General features: G+C 48.9%; 1 pseudogene across 1 annotated transcript in view; it reads right to left on the bottom strand.

The window, feature by feature from the left end:
- Window positions 1–4,446: 4,446 nt before the first annotated feature.
- Window positions 4,447–16,494, bottom strand: part of LOC146007417 (uncharacterized) — a 48,176-nt pseudogene continuing 36,128 nt past the window's right edge. The window contains exons 4-7 of the transcript XR_014444331.1: window positions 11,972–12,110; window positions 9,042–9,157; window positions 8,646–8,748; window positions 4,447–5,662 (exon numbers count right to left, since the gene is read on the bottom strand). The product of XR_014444331.1 is annotated as an uncharacterized LOC146007417 (transcript). The remainder of the gene's footprint in view (window positions 5,663–8,645; window positions 8,749–9,041; window positions 9,158–11,971; window positions 12,111–16,494) is intronic.

The following is a 16,494-nucleotide window of genomic DNA, read 5'->3' on the forward strand; positions in this document are numbered from 1 at the left end:
CCAGTGGTTGCCAACCCTGGTCCTCAAGGACCCCTAACAGTGCACGTTTTCCAGTTCACCCAGCAGGTACACTCATTATTCAGACACATTTTAAAAGATCCACAGGTGGCGCTAATTATGTCACTTGCCATTCTGTGTGGAGACCTGGAAAACGTGCACTGTTGGGGTTTCTTGAGGACCAGGGTTGGGAACCACTGTCCTAGACCTTAGGGGAAGGAGAAGTCAGGGTGTAAACCCAACAGAGGGGTCCATCTTCTTCTCTACCCCTTTGGCAGTGTTCTAGAAATGTATATTGACCTGTATTTTGTAGCATTTTAGATGTTTACGTTGTATATAGATGGTGGATTTTAATGTGGACAGTTTGAGGACATCAATCAAAATATATATATATTTAAAAAAAAAAAATCAATAATAAAAAAAAGAAATGTTTTACTGTTTTTCCTAATTTTGTAATGTCATAAAGGACCATTTCATGCGTGTGTCCAGTGGTCACTGACCTCAGAACGGCCATTCCTAGGGAGCAGGCAGTCTCCTCCTAGATCTCTTTGATAACGCCGGCCAATCAGTCGTGACAGTGCCTGATTCTGGTTCACTCGCAAAAGAAAACTCATTCTTTCATGGACAAAACCATGCTGCACGGCCGGTGGGGCAGACGTAACATGTGCAGAGAACTAGATTTGGGTGAGTTATTTTGTTTCTGCTCAGGGTAAATACTGGCTGCTTTATTTTTACACTGCAATATAGATAATCCGTTTAAAGTACAAACCCCACCCAAATCTAACTCTCTCTGCACGTGTTAAATCTGCCCCACCTGCAGTGTATGCCATTAGAGAAGGAGTTTGCTTTTGTTTATGAACCAGAATCAGGCCCCTAGTGATAACTGCCTGGCTGCTCATTGTGGTATTGTGCTTGTGGGCACCTCATATACAACGGTATTATAATAAGCTAGTATTACTGCACCAGAACATGAGCAGAAAGTGCATGGGTATCTGTGCCGCTTCCCCTACCCATCTCTCTCCCCCTATTACCCTAATCCATGTGTCCTCAAACTGCGGCCCTCCAGATGTTGTGAAACTACAAATCCCAGCATGCCTTACCACAGTTTTAACACTCCCTTTTAGCAAAACTGTGGCAAGGCATGCTGGGATTTGTAGTTTCACAACATCTGGAGGGCCGTAGTTTGAGGACCCATGCCCTAATCTTTCTCCCTCTATTATTCAGTCTCTCACCCATATCTCTCTCTCTTTCTCCCCATTCTCTTTCCCAGTATTACTCTTGACCTCCTATCTCTCACCCACTTTTAACCTAGTCTTTCCCTTTTTTTCCTCTCCCTCATTCCTTCGTCCCCCTAGTAGGGGGGTATATAGTGAATACTTAGTATAGTGAATACTCCTGTGAGTGGGTTCTTCTCATGTGCTAAATGGTTTGGTCATACCTCTTCCAAAGGGGCCCCGGATTTATCTTGGCAGCCCTGCTCCCCCCTCCCTATTCTCTGTCTCTTTTCCTCTGCCCCCGCCCCCTGTGAGCACACCCACCTCAAGCTCCTCCTCCATGCAGCATTTCTGTACCGCCCAGTTCCACCCACTCAGTCGCACGTGGTAATGTCATCTCTTCTGTAGTTCATTTCTCCGGGTTGCGCATTCAGAATTGCGCTCCACGTCCGGCCCATGGTTCATCTGTTAAGTTCCACATTGCCAGGGCTGTGCAGAAATGAATGGGGCCCAGGTACTGGGGAAGGGGGCGTGGCTCCAGGAGGTGTGGCTATACACACCCACACACTCTCTCTCTCTCTCTCTCTCTGCCCAATGATCCACTTCGGCGGACAGTGGAAACACAAAGATGACACAAATCAGGGACATACAAGGGGAACACAATAAATGAGGGAATGTGCCCTCTAGGAACAGGTATACACTAGTATTACATTACTGAGAACCGTATACAGGTGCTAGTGTGTGTGTGGGAAGAAACAGAAGCGCCACACAGCCAAATGGGAACGTACAAACTCTACACCCATATGCAATGACTGGAAATTGCGCTCCTGAATGCAGCGCTGAGACAGTAGTGCCAGCCACTCACAGAGGTTCGAAGGATTCTCACTCCAACACCAACTTCACATGCTAAGCAGACCTACATCCATTGGTGTACCTAGAGGGCTCGGACTCAGAGGGCCCACCGCTTGGGCCTAAATTAACTGGATCCGGATCATAAATTTGGCTGCCAGGTTCCTGAGATTGCCCGCTAAGCCATGTGCGGCATAATATGAACTGAGGGGTTACTATGTGGCATTTGTACAATACAACGTGGGATATTTTGGACGCTGCTGCAGGGCTCACAGTGGCGCAGGGCCCCACTACGGGGCACACAATGTAGTAGGGCTCCACCACGGGGCACACAATGTAGTAGGGCTCCACCACGGGGCACACAATGTAGTAGGGCTCCACCACGGGGCACACAATGCAGTAGGGCTCCACCACGGGGCATACAATGCAGTAGGGCACCACCACGGGGCATACAATGTAGTAGGGCACCACCACGGGGCATAAAATGTAGTAGGGTACCACTACGGGGCATACAATGTAGTAGGGCACCACTACTGGGCATACAATGAAGTTGCCTTTCACCAAAAATACATGGTCCTTGTAGCAATATGATTGACTGTTGACCAAGATGACCTTGTGGTTCCAGCTGTCACCATTTCTCCAGCAGCATTGTGTTCAGACCAGATAAATTGATCAGCATTCTGCAAGCCAAATCCTGGCACCACTGCGTCAGTAATACAGTGACACCAGCTGATACCCTTAGCTCTAGCCACACCCCCAAATAACCTCCGCTGGCAGCTGTTTATCCTTAAATATGGCTGCTATCAAACTCATTTTATATTGGTGAGAGGCTGAAACGGTACATTAGACATCACACTGCTGGTCCTTCCCTTACTGTGCGTTTGGGTGACGCTGTGTTCCCAATTCCAGACTTTGGGGTTTATTCTAGTTCATTCTTTCTGACAAAATCCTTCTTAGATGGACAAAACCATGTGCACTGCAGGGGGGCAGATGTAACATGTGCAGATAGAATTAGATTTGGGTGAGTTATTTTGTTTCTGTGCAGAAAAATACTGACTGCTTTATTTTACACTGCAATATAGATCTCACTTTGAAGTAAAACCCCACCCAAATCGAATTCTCTCTGCACAAGTAACATCTGCCCCACCCGCAGTGCACATGTTTTTGTCCATCTAAGAAGGATTTTGTCAGAAAGAATGAACTAGAATAACCCCCTTTATGAGGAACACTTTCGTGTAGAACAACATTACACAACTTTTATTTAGTTAACATTCTTTCAATTTCAATGTTAATTAATGACGGCTCGGGAGTCTCAACACCAAATTGGGACGCCAATCACCGTCCCTGCAAGAATTGCTTTCACTTTCTTCTTCTAAATATTTGTCATAACCAAAAGTGAAAGCAACTTTTGCAGGGACGATGATTGCCTTCCTAACTGGTGGTGCAACTCCCGAGCCAGCATTCGACGTTGACCTACCTTCCCAGAAGACACCGTGGGTGAGAGGAGGCACTCAGAACCGCCCTGCAGCATTGGCCTACGTGGATTGATTCATGCTTCTATATCCGCCTATTGTTTGTCAGTACGTTGTAATAAATAATCACTGTTTTTATCCAGAAATATTGCACCAATTCTCTTCTGCATTGTCTCCAATCATCCCATTCACAACATCCTGTTTGGGGACATTTTCTGTTTCAGGTCTATAATAACTGTTCACATGGACCTATGACAGTGATGGCTAACCTTGACACTCCAGCTGTTGTTGAACTACACATCACAGCATGCCCTGCAGCAGTTTTAGCATGGCCAAATAGAAAAACTGTAGCAGGGCATGCTGGGATGTGTAGCTTGACAACAGCTGGAGTGTCAAGGTTAGCCATCACTGACCTATGATCTACTGCAGTGGTTCCCAACCTGGGGTACTTTGCAGACCAGTTGGGGGGGGGGGGGGGGGGTAACTCGAAAATAATATTGGTAATGGCATAAAAAGAAGAAAGTCTCCCGATTGTGTAAGAAATCTCCCATTGCCATGGGAAGGAACCATGATGCATCACTTCCGGTTCCATCTGCAGTGGCATCTGCAGCTCTATTTTCCCTGACCAATGATCCACTGGGAGCTAACTGACACTGTTGATCATCTGCCCCATTAATCCTACAGGCGTTAGCAGGAACCCCAGAGCCAGCGGCCAGACACAGAGGGAACCAATTCCTGACTGCACACTGCTCCTTTATATAAGGATACGCATTGGAGAGGAGGGTTTGGAGAGTTTGTGGGCTAAAAACTGTAACAGCACAAAGTAAGACTACATGACAGACGCCGTCATTTTGATGGGCTTTGAACTAGATCATTATATTTTTCGATGAGATAGAAATGATTAGTCGTTCCTAATAAATTTAGAGGCTTTATTCGAGAATACACAGATGTTCCCGTATCTGTGAGATCAAGCCGACCATAATATGGAAAACAGAGTGTACCTTCTAATAACCTCTATATTACATACACAAACTAACTAAAGTGTGCTACAAAATAATAGCTAACATATTATATACCACATTATTCCATGTCGGACCTACCAAACGTTCTATTAAAGGGCAAAACCAACAGTTATGCAATACTGTCCAGTTCACACGGGTGGGAAATGTTCATGAACCATCCCTAGCCACCAAAACGTGGACACGGTCTCTTATTCTTTGTGAACTCTCTGATGTCTCACCAAATCGGATTTCTGTGTAAAACATCTCCCGCAATCCGAGCACGAATACGGTTTCTCTCCGGTGTGGATTCTTTGGTGATAAACTAGATTTGACTTCTGGACAAAACATCGGTCGCACTCAGTGCACAGGAAGGGCCTTTCCCCCGTGTGGATTTTCTGGTGGTTGATGAGCATTGTCTTATGCGTAAAACATTTCCCACAGTCGGAGCAGGAGTACGGCTTCTCGCCGGTGTGAATCCGCTGGTGTATGACCAGATCGGACTTCTGGGTGAAACATTTCCCGCACTCGTAGCACGAAAAGGGCTTTTCGCCCATGTGAATCCTCAGGTGGTACACCAGGTCTGACTTCTGCACAAAGTATTTCCCGCACTCGGAGCACAGGAACGGGGTCTCCACGGTGTGGATCCTCTGGTGCCTCAGCAGCACCGACTTGCGCGTGAAGCTCTTCCCGCACTCGGCGCAGGGATACGGCTTCTGTCCGGTGTGAATGATCTGATGTTTTAAGAGGTCCGACTTCTGCGTGAAACTCTTCCCACAATGGGAACAAGGAAACGGCTTTTGGCCGCTGTGGATGCGCTGATGTCTGGCGAGGTCGGATTTCTGTTTAAAGCCCTTGCCGCACTCGGTACACGGAAACGGCTTCTCGCCCGTGTGTATTCGCTGGTGGGTAACGAGATTCGAGTTATGGGCAAAACATTTACCACACTCAGAGCAGGGGAAAACTTTACCCCTCCGTGTGGCAGTATCTAAGTTATCTGACTGACATTCCTCGCCTATAGTTCTGGTAATGTCGTCATCTGGAGAATCCGGTGCAGAATTGTTATCTTCTACTTTACAATTTGGCGATAACAAGGGATGTTCCCCTGAGGTATTCCTGTTGCTGGGCCCATCTGCAGGGAAAAAAAAACAAATTGATGGAAACTTTGTCTACGAAGCAATTACTAAACAAGTACACAAAGAAGGATGCTACTGATGTATGAGATACAGCAGAGAGTTCGGGGAGGAGACTGGTCAGATCTCTGGGCTGGTAACACACAGTGACATGATGTGAGGGGAGAGCAGGAGTATAATAGGGGCTGATGGCTCCTGATGTATGAGATACACCAGAGAGTGCGGGGAGGAGACTGGTCAGATCTCTGGGCTGGTAACACATAGTGACATGATGTGAGGGGAGAGCAGGAGTATAATAGGGGCTGATGGCTGCTGATGTATGAGATACACCAGAGGGTGTGGGGAGGAGACTGGTCAGATCTCTGGGCTGGTAACACACAGTAACATGATGTGAGGGGGAGAGCAGGAGTATAATAGGGGCTGATGGCTGCTGATGTATGAGATACACCAGAGAGTGCGGGGAGGAGACTGGTCAGATCTCTGGGCTGGTAACACACAGTGACATGATGTGAGGGGGAGAGCAGGAGTATAACAGGGGCTGATGGCTCCTGATGTATGAGATACACCAGAGAGTGCGGGGAGGAGACTGGTCAGATCTCTGGGCTGGTAACACACAGTGACATGATGTGAGGGGGAGAGTAGGAGTATAATAGGGGCTGATGGCTGCTGATGTATGAGATACACCAGAGAGTGCGGGAAGGAGACTGGTCAGATCTCTGGGCTGGTAACACAGTGACATGATGTGAGGGGGAGAGCAGGAGTATAATAGGGGCTGATGGCTCCTGATGTATGAGATACACCAGAGAGTGCGGGGAGGAGACTGGTCAGCTCTCTGGGCTGGTAACACACAGTGACATGATGTGAGGGGGAGAGCAGGAGTATAATAGGGGCCGATGGCTAATGATGTATGAGATACACCAGGGAGTGTGGGGAGGAGACTGGTCAGATCTCTGGGCTGGTAACACACAGTGACATGATGTGAGGGGGAGAGCAGGAGTATAATAGGGGCCGATGGCTCCTGATCTATGAGATACACCAGAGAGTGCGGGGAGGAGACTGGTCAGATCTCTGGGCTGGTAACACACAGTGACATGATGTGAGGGGGAGAGCAGGAGTATAATAGGGGCTGATGGCACCTGATGTATGAGATACACCAGAGAGTGCGGAGAGGAGACTGGTCAGATCTCTGGGCTGGTAACACACAGTGACATGATGTGAGGGAGAGAGCAGGAGTATAATAGGGGCTGATGGCTCCTGATGTATGAGATACACCAGAGAGTGTGGGGAGGACACTGGTCAGATCTCTGGGCTGGTAACATACAGTGACATGGAGTGAGGGGGAGTGCAGGAGTATAATAGGGGCTGATGGCTCCTGATGTATGAGATACACCAGAGAGAGTGGGGAGGAGACTGGTCAGATCTCTGGGCTGGTAATACACAGTGACATGATGTGAGGGGGAGAGCAGGAGTATAATAGGGGCTGATGGCTCCTGATGTATGAGATACACCAGAGTGTGCGGGGAGGAGACTGGTCAGATCTCTGGGCTGGTAACACACAGAGACATGATGTGAGGGGGAGAGCAGGAGTATAATGGGGGCTGATGGCTGCTGATGTATGAGATACACAAGAGAGTGCGGGGAGGAGACTGGTCAGATCTCTGGGCTGGTAACACACAGTGACATGATGTGAGGGGGAGAGCAGGAGTATAATAGGGGCTGATGGCTCCTGATGTATGAGATATACCAGAGAGTGCGGGGAGGAGACTGGTCAGATCTCTGGGCTGGTAACACACAGCGACATGATGTGAGGGGGAGAGCAGGAGTATAATAGGGGCTGATGGCTGCTGATGTATGAGATACACCAGAGAGTGCGGGGAGGAGACTGGTCAGATCTCTGGGCTGGTAACACACAGTGACATGATGTGAGGGGGAGAGCAGGAGTATAATAGGGGCTGATGGCTCCTGATGTATGAGATACACCAGAGAGTGCGGGAAGGAGACTGGTCAGATCTCTGGGCTGGTAACACACAGTGACATGATGTGAGGGGGAGAGCAGGACTATAATAGGGGCTGATGGCTCCTGATGTATGAGATACACCAGAGAGTGCAGGGAGGAGACTGGTCAGATCTCTGGCTGGTAACACACAGTGACATGATGTGAGGGGGAGAGCAGGAGTATAATAGGGGCTGATGGCTCCTGATGTATGAGATACACCAGAGAGTGTGGGGAGGAGACTGGTCAGATCTCTGGGCTGGTAACACACAGCGACATGATGTGAGGGGGAGAGCAGGAGTATAATAGGGGCTGATGGCTCCTGATGTATGAGATATACCAGAGAGTGCGGGGAGGAGACTGGTCAGATCTCTGGGCTGGTAACACACAGCGACATGATGTGAGGGGGAGAGCAGGAGTATAATAGGGGCTGATGGCTGCTGATGTATGAGATACACCAGAGAGTGCGGGGAGGAGACTGGTCAGATCTCTGGGCTGGTAACACACAGTGACATGATGTGAGGGGGAGAGCAGGAGTATAATAGGGGCTGATGGCTCCTGATGTATGAGATACACCAGAGAGTGCGGGAGTAGACTGGTCAGATCTCTGGGCTGGTAACACACAGTGACATGATGTGAGGGGGAGAGCAGGAGTATAATAGGGGCTGATGGCTCCTGATGTATGAGATACACCAGAGAGTGCGGGGAGGAGACTGGTCAGATCTCTGGGCTGGTACCACACAGTGACATGATGTGAGGGGGAGAGCAGGACTATAATAGGGGCTGATGGCTCCTGATGTATGAGATACACCAGAGAGTGCAGGGAGGAGACTGGTCAGATCTCTGGCTGGTAACACACAGTGACATGATGTGAGGGGGAGAGCAGGAGTATAATAGGGGCTGATGGCTCCTGATGTATGAGATACACCAGAGAGTGTGGGGAGGAGACTGGTCAGATCTCAGTTCTCTACCTAGTGCGTATAACTTACCTGTGCTGATATCTATTGGGATTTCCTCCTTTTTACACAGCTGATCATTTATCTTCTCTTCTTCCTCTATAACTTCAACTTTAATATCAATCAAATCGTCAGCCTAAATAAGGCATAAATCAAACGTGTGTTGTAATGGAGTAAAAAAGTTATTTTGGGTTTACTGATAAACATCTAATGAGAACATGACTGTCTGTACTTGTCATTGTTCTTCATCTTTTAAACTAGTAACATTGTAATTATTGTTTTTTTGGTTTATCCAATATACGTTACTGATGAAAACTTAGATCTCTGAGCTGAAGTGCCGTCCCTCTAGTTGCGGTGGGTTATTTTCTTTTAATGTGCAATGGATTTAAAACAATAAGTTGCAGCCACTTTCCCCAAAATGATACCTACCTCGTAATCCTGTGTGATGCTGTCATCATCATCATCATCATCATCGTCGTCTGTAGTATTCGGAGAAGAGAAAGGACGGGGACATCTCTCTGGGGTATTCCTGTTACTGGCCCCATCTGTAGGAGACACACAGTGACTGAGGACATGGTATATATGTGATTATCCTGGGAATACAGAGGACGGGGACATCTCCCTGGGGTATCTCTGTTACTGGCCCCATCTGTAGGAGACACGCAGTGACTGAGGACATGGTATATATGTGATTATCCTGGGAATACAGAGGACGGGACATCTCTCTGGGGTATCTCTGTTACTGGCCCCATCTGTAGGAGACACGCAGTGACTGAGGACATTGTATATATGTGATTATCCTGGGAATACAGAGGACGGGGACATCTCTCTGGGGTATTCCTGTTACTGGGCCCATCTTTAGGAGACACACAGTGACTGAGGACATTGTATATATGTGATTATCCTGGGAATACAGAGGACGGGGACATCTCTCTGGGGTATTCCTGTTACTGGCCCCATCTGTAGGAGACACCCAGTGACTAAGGACATTGTATATATGTGATTATCCTGGGAATACAGAGGACGGGGACATCTCTCTGGGGTATTCCTGTTACTGGGCCCATCTGTAGGAGACACACAGTGACTGAGGACATTGTATATATGTGATTATCCTGGGAATACAGAGGACGGGGACATCTCTCTGGTGTATCTCTGTTACTGGCCCCATCTGTAGGAGACACACAGGGACTGAGGACATTGTATATATGTGATTATCCTGGGAATACAGAGGACGGGGACATCTCTCTGGGGTATCTCTGTTACTGGCCCATCTGTAGGAGACACACAGTGACTGAGGACATGGTATATATGTGATTATCCTGGGAATACAGAGGACGGGGACATCTCTCTGGTGTATCTCTGTTACTGGCCCCATCTGTAGGAGACACACAGGGACTGAGGACATTGTATATATGTGATTATCCTGGGAATACAGAGGACGGGGACATCTCTCTGGGGTATTCCTGTTACTGGGCCCATCTGTAGGAGACACACAGTGACTGAGGACATTGTATATATGTGATTATCCTGGGAATACAGAGGACGGGGACATCTCTCTGGGGTATTCCTGTTACTGGCCCCATCTGTAGGAGACACACAGTGACTGAGGACATGGTATATATGTGATTATCCTGGGAATACAGAGGACGGGGACATCTCTCTGGGGTATTCCTGTTACTGGCCCCATCTGTAGGAGACACACAGTGACTGAGGACATGGTATATATGTGATTATCCTGGGAATACAGAGGACAGGGACATCTCTCTGGGGTATTCCTGTTACTGGGCCCATCTGTAGGAGACACACAGTGACTGAGGACATGGTATATATGTGATTATCCTGGGAATACAGAGGACGGGGACATCTCTCTGGGGTATTCCTGTTACTGGCCCATCTGTAGGAGACACACAGTGACTGAGGACATTGTATATATGTGATTATCCTGGGAATACAGAGGACGGGGACATCTCTCTGGGGTATTCCTGTTACTGGGCCCATCTGTAGGAGACACACAGTGACTGAGGACATTGTATATATGTGATTATCCTGGGAATACAGAGGACGGGGACATCTCTCTGGGGTATCTCTGTTACTGGGCCCATCTGTAGGAGACACGCAGTGACTGAGTACATTGTATATATGTGATTATCCTGGTAATACAGAGGACGGGGACATCTCTCTGGGGTATCTCTGTTACTGGCCCATCTGTAGGAGACACACAGTGACTGAGGACATTGTATATATGTGATTATCCTGGGAATACAGAGGACGGGGACATCTCTCTGGGGTATTCCTGTTACTGGGCCATCTGTAGGAGACACACAGTGACTGAGGACATGGTATATATGTGATTATCCTGGGAATGCAGAGGACGGGGACATCTCTCTGGTGTATCTCTGTTACTGGCCCCATCTGTAGGAGACACACAGGGACTGAGGACATTGTATATATGTGATTATCCTGGGAATACAGAGGACGGGGACATCTCTCTGGGGTATTCCTGTTACTGGGCCCATCTGTAGGAGACACACAGTGACTGAGGACATTGTATATATGTGATTATCCTGGGAATACAGAGGACGGGGACATCTCTCTGGGGTATTCCTGTTACTGGCCCCATCTGTAGGAGACACACAGTGACTGAGGACATGGTATATATGTGATTATCCTGGGAATACAGAGGACGGGGACATCTCTCTGGGGTATTCCTGTTACTGGCCCCATCTGTAGGAGACACACAGTGACTGAGGACATGGTATATATGTGATTATCCTGGGAATACAGAGGACAGGGACATCTCTCTGGGGTATTCCTGTTACTGGGCCCATCTGTAGGAGACACACAGTGACTGAGGACATGGTATATATGTGATTATCCTGGGAATACAGAGGACGGGGACATCTCTCTGGGGTATTCCTGTTACTGGCCCATCTGTAGGAGACACACAGTGACTGAGGACATTGTATATATGTGATTATCCTGGGAATACAGAGGACGGGGACATCTCTCTGGGGTATTCCTGTTACTGGGCCCATCTGTAGGAGACACACAGTGACTGAGGACATTGTATATATGTGATTATCCTGGGAATACAGAGGACGGGGACATCTCTCTGGGGTATTCCTGTTACTGGGCCCATCTGTAGGAGACACACAGTGACTGAGGACATTGTATATATGTGATTATCCTGGGAATACAGAGGACTAGGACATCTCTCTGGGGTATCTCTGTTACTGGGCCCATCTGTAGCAGACATGCAGTGACTGAGGACATTGTATATATGTGATTATCAGATGCTGTGTATCTAGGTGGCCCCATAGCTGCTCTCTCCATTACACTACATGACAGTCTCCTCTTACCCAGTGATGTGAGGGGCCAGTGATTCTCCATCATCCTGTCCTTGTACAGACCCCTGTGTTCTTTCCTCCAGGATCCTGCACAGTCCTCTTGTCCAATGTCCTCCTCACTGCTATGGTATTCCACACATTGGGAAAAAGCCTACAAATAATAAGACATGTCTAAGCGATGTATCTTTCATTCTCCAAAGTCCCTCCCCTCCCAGTCAGGTCTATGAGTAAGCGAGGTGCTACCCAGAGACAGGTGTGCGGTCACAGATGAGAGGACTGATATAGAGAGTTGGGCGGTCACTGGGGTGACAATATACTAGGTGTAAAACGTCCGACAGTGTGATACTATAGAGCAATGGTTATCCACCTCGGTCCTCAGGACCCCCACACAGTTCACGTTTTCCAGGTCACCCGGGAGGTGCACTCATTACTCACAGACACATTTTAAAAAATCACAGGTGGAGCTAATTATTTCACCTGTGATTCTGGGTGGAGACCAGGAAAACGTGCACTGTTGGGGGTACCTGAGGACCGAGGTTGAGGACCACTGCTATAGAGACAGTGAGTAGGGTGTTAGCGCAAAAGTGAGAGGAAATATCAGGTGGGCACACGAGGCGTAGAGGGGAGCCACAGGAGGGTGCGGAAGGTGCAGGGATGGGTCACCGAAGGCCAAGGGACATGCCACAGGAAGGTACAGGAATGGCGGACAGGAGGGTACGGGAGGCATAGGGATGGCGGACAGGAGGGTACGGGAGGCATAGGGATGGCGGACAGGAGGGTACGGGAGGCATAGGGATGGCGGACAGGAGGGTACGGGAGGCATAGGGATGGCGGACAGGAGGGTACGGGAGGCATAGGGATGGCGGACAGGAGGGTACGGGAGGCATAGGGATGGCGGACAGGAGGGTACGGGAGGCATAGGGATGGCGGACAGGAGGGTACGGGAGGCATAGGGATGGCGGACAGGAGGGTACGGGAGGCATAGGGATGGCGGAGAGGGGAAAGTAAGGCTCAGGGATAATTGACATGAGGACCCAATGGTGGGGGGCCCAAGGAAAACAGAATGGGTATATAGTGATGAGGGACAGGAGGGTACGGGATGGCGGACAGGAGGCATAGGGATGGCGGACAGGAGGCGTAGGGATGGCGGACAGGAGGCATAGGGATGGCGGACAGGGGAACATAAGGCTCAGGGATAATTGACAGGAGGATATCATGGTATTATTAAGAGGGGAATGGAAACTAGGGACTCAAGGGTAATTATGCCACTATATAAAGCATTGGTGAGACCTCACCTAGAGTACGGAGTACAGTTCTGGGCCCCACACTATAAAAAGGACATCATAGAATTAGAAAAAGTCCAAAGGCGAGCAACAAAGCTTATTAGGGGAATGGAGAATTTAAGCTACGGGGAGAGATTAAGCAATTTGGGACTATTTACATTAGAAAAGAGACGTTTAAGGGGGGACATGCTCAACATGTACAAGTATATCAAGGGCCAATATAAGGAACTGTCACACACCCTATTTTCTACTAGAAAGGAATCTAGGACGCGAGGGCATGAGTATAGATTAGAAGAAAAAAGATTTCATTCAGCTAGTAGAAAGAATTTCTTTACGGTCAGAACAGTCAAACTCTGGAACTCTCTTCCCAGAGAGGTGGTAACGGCTGGCTCATTAAATGCGTTCAAGGCAAAGTTGGACAAACATTTACTGGAGAAAAACATCCATGGGTACAAATAAGAAATATAATTTGTCTGTAAAATACCAGAACCAACCAAATCAGCAATGGATATCTATACCAGGTTGAACTAGATGGACGCAAGTCTTTTTTCAGCCTTACCTACTATGTTACTATGTTACTATGGTGGGGGGGCACAAGGACAAGATGGGTATATAGCATGGGTCCTCAAACTGCGGCCCTCCAGATGTTGTGAAACTACAAATCCCAGCATGCCTTGCCACAGTTTTGCTATAAGGGAGTGTTAAAACTGTGGCAAGGCATGCTGGGATTTGTAGTTTCACAACATCTGGAGGGCCGCAGTTATATAGGGATGAGGGACAGGAGGATATAGGGATTTATATAGGGCAGAGGGGACAGGAGGATACAGGGATGGGCAGATAAGAATGAGGGACAGGAGAATATAGGGATGGGCATATAGATAGAAGGGACAGGAGGACATAAGAATGGGTATATAGATAGGAGGGACTGGAGGATATAGGGATGGGTATATAGATAGGAGGGACTGGAGGATATAGGGATGGGTTTAGGGATGAGGGGCAGGAGGACATAGAGAAGGGCAGCAGGTGGGGGGCATGGCCCAGAACCCCCCTCCCCATCTCTCCCTCCAGCCCTCAGCACACCGCACTGAGCCGCACTCACCTGGAGCCCTCTCTGCATCTCAGCCAACCTTCTGCCAGCAGTGTCACACTTCCGTGCTGAGCGGATCACTCTAACCTGGCTGTCGAGCAGACAACGCTGATTGGTCCGTGCTCCCATCTGCTGCAGCTAATTGGCGGACGGAGCCTAGAACATGTGACGTCATCAGCGGAGTGCCGTGCACACAAGCTACACACTTTAGGTGGGAGGAGGCGGCGGCCATGTTTCTGTGGTTCGCATCCTTTTAGTTTACTGCGATATGTAACCGGTCCCCAGCGGAGAGAGGGAGAGTGGCCGCCATGTTGTCGTAGTCCGTGGTGTACAAATACGGCCGTTATACTACTTAGAACCACTAGTGTCACAGGACTACAACTCCCATAATGCACTGCAGTCCCCAGGCTGTCCTTTCCACTGTTTCCTATTATGGGGCAGGTGCAGGGTGTGTGTCTCCTGGGAGGGGTAATAGAGCTGCTAGTGTTCTGTTATTATGGTTATTTCTAACGGGAGAAGCCATATTATTATTCCTATTATTACATAGCTGAGCTCCCAACATAACCCTCTCCAGGAGGACACAATGCTCTGCTCCCAGACTTCCCTCTTAATTTATGATTGCCATCACCTGTTTTAATAGGTTAAGAATAATAAAGGTGTTTCACCACAGGTGATGGTAATTCTAAATTAAGAGGAAAGTCCAAAAACAGAGCAATGTGTCCCTCCTGGAGAGGGTCATGTTGGGAGGTATGTTATTATTATTCCTTACCATTACTGTTACTAATAATAAGACCACACCAGTCCCCGTCCCCCCCTCATTTTACCACCACCGCCTCGTTATACCACCTGACATCACTCTTATCTCTATTACTGACACAGGGACCTGACTGGGAGGTGAGGGGGTCTGGGAGCGTCACAGTGACATCACTCTTATCTCTATTACTGACACAGGGACCTGACTGGGGAGGTGAGGGGGTCTGGGAGCGTCACAGTGACATCACTCTTATCTCTATTACTGACACAGGGACCTGACCGGGGAGGTGAGGGGGTCTGGGAGCGTCACAGTGACATCACTCTTATCTCTATTACTGACACAGGGACCTGACCGGGGAGGTGAGGGGGTCTGGGAGCGTCACAGTGACGTCACTCTTATCTCTATTACTGACACAGGGACCTGACTGGGGAGGTGAGGGGTGGGGAGGTGAGGGGGTCTGGGATCGTCACAGTGATGTCACTCTTATCTCTATTACTGACACAGGGACCTGACCGGGGAGGTGAGGGGGTCTGGGAGCGTCACAGTGACATCACTCTTATCTCTATTACTGACACAGGGACCTGACTGGAGAGGTGAGGGGGTCTGGGAGCGTCACAGTGACATCACTCTTATCTCTATTACTGACACAGGGACCTGACCGGGGAGGTGAGGGGGTCTGGGAGCGTCACAGTGACGTCACTCTTATCTCTATTACTGACACAGGGACCTGACTGGGGAGGTGAGGGGTGGGGAGGTGAGGGGGTCTGGGACCGTCACAGTGATGTCACTCTTATCTCTATTACTGACACAGGGACCTGACCGGGGAGGTGAGGGGGTCTGGGAGCATCACAGTGACATCACTCTTATCTCTATTACTAACACAGGGACCTGACTGGGGTGGTGAGGGGGTCTGGGAGTGTCACAGTGACATCACTCTTATCTCTATTACTGACACAGGGACCTGACCGGGGAGGTGAGGGGGTCTGGTAGCGTCACAGTGACATCACTCTTATCTCTATTACTGACACAGGGACCTGACCGGGGAGGTGAGGGGGTCTGGGAGCATCACAGTGACATCACTCTTATCTCTATCACTGACACAGGGACCTGACTGGGGAGGTGAGGGGGTCTGGGAGCGTCACAGTGACATCACTCTTATCTCTATTACTGACACAGGGACCTGACCCAGGAGGTGAGTGGGGTCTGGGAGCGTCACAGTGACATCACCCTTATCTCTGTTACTGACACAGGGACTTGACTGGCAAGGTGAGGAAGTCTGTGAGCATCACAGTGACATCACTGTTATCTCTAATTGTTTATCTTAAAAACATGATCTGTTAGGGTACTTAGTGGATCTGAGACACCAACAATCTGATCTCTACTTAAGAGTGAGGTTGAACTTTTCCACATC

Source organism: Crinia signifera, chromosome 6 (genome assembly GCF_055691185.1).
Source record: "Crinia signifera chromosome 6, ASM5569118v1, whole genome shotgun sequence".
NCBI classification, from domain to species: Eukaryota; Metazoa; Chordata; class Amphibia; order Anura; family Myobatrachidae; genus Crinia; species Crinia signifera.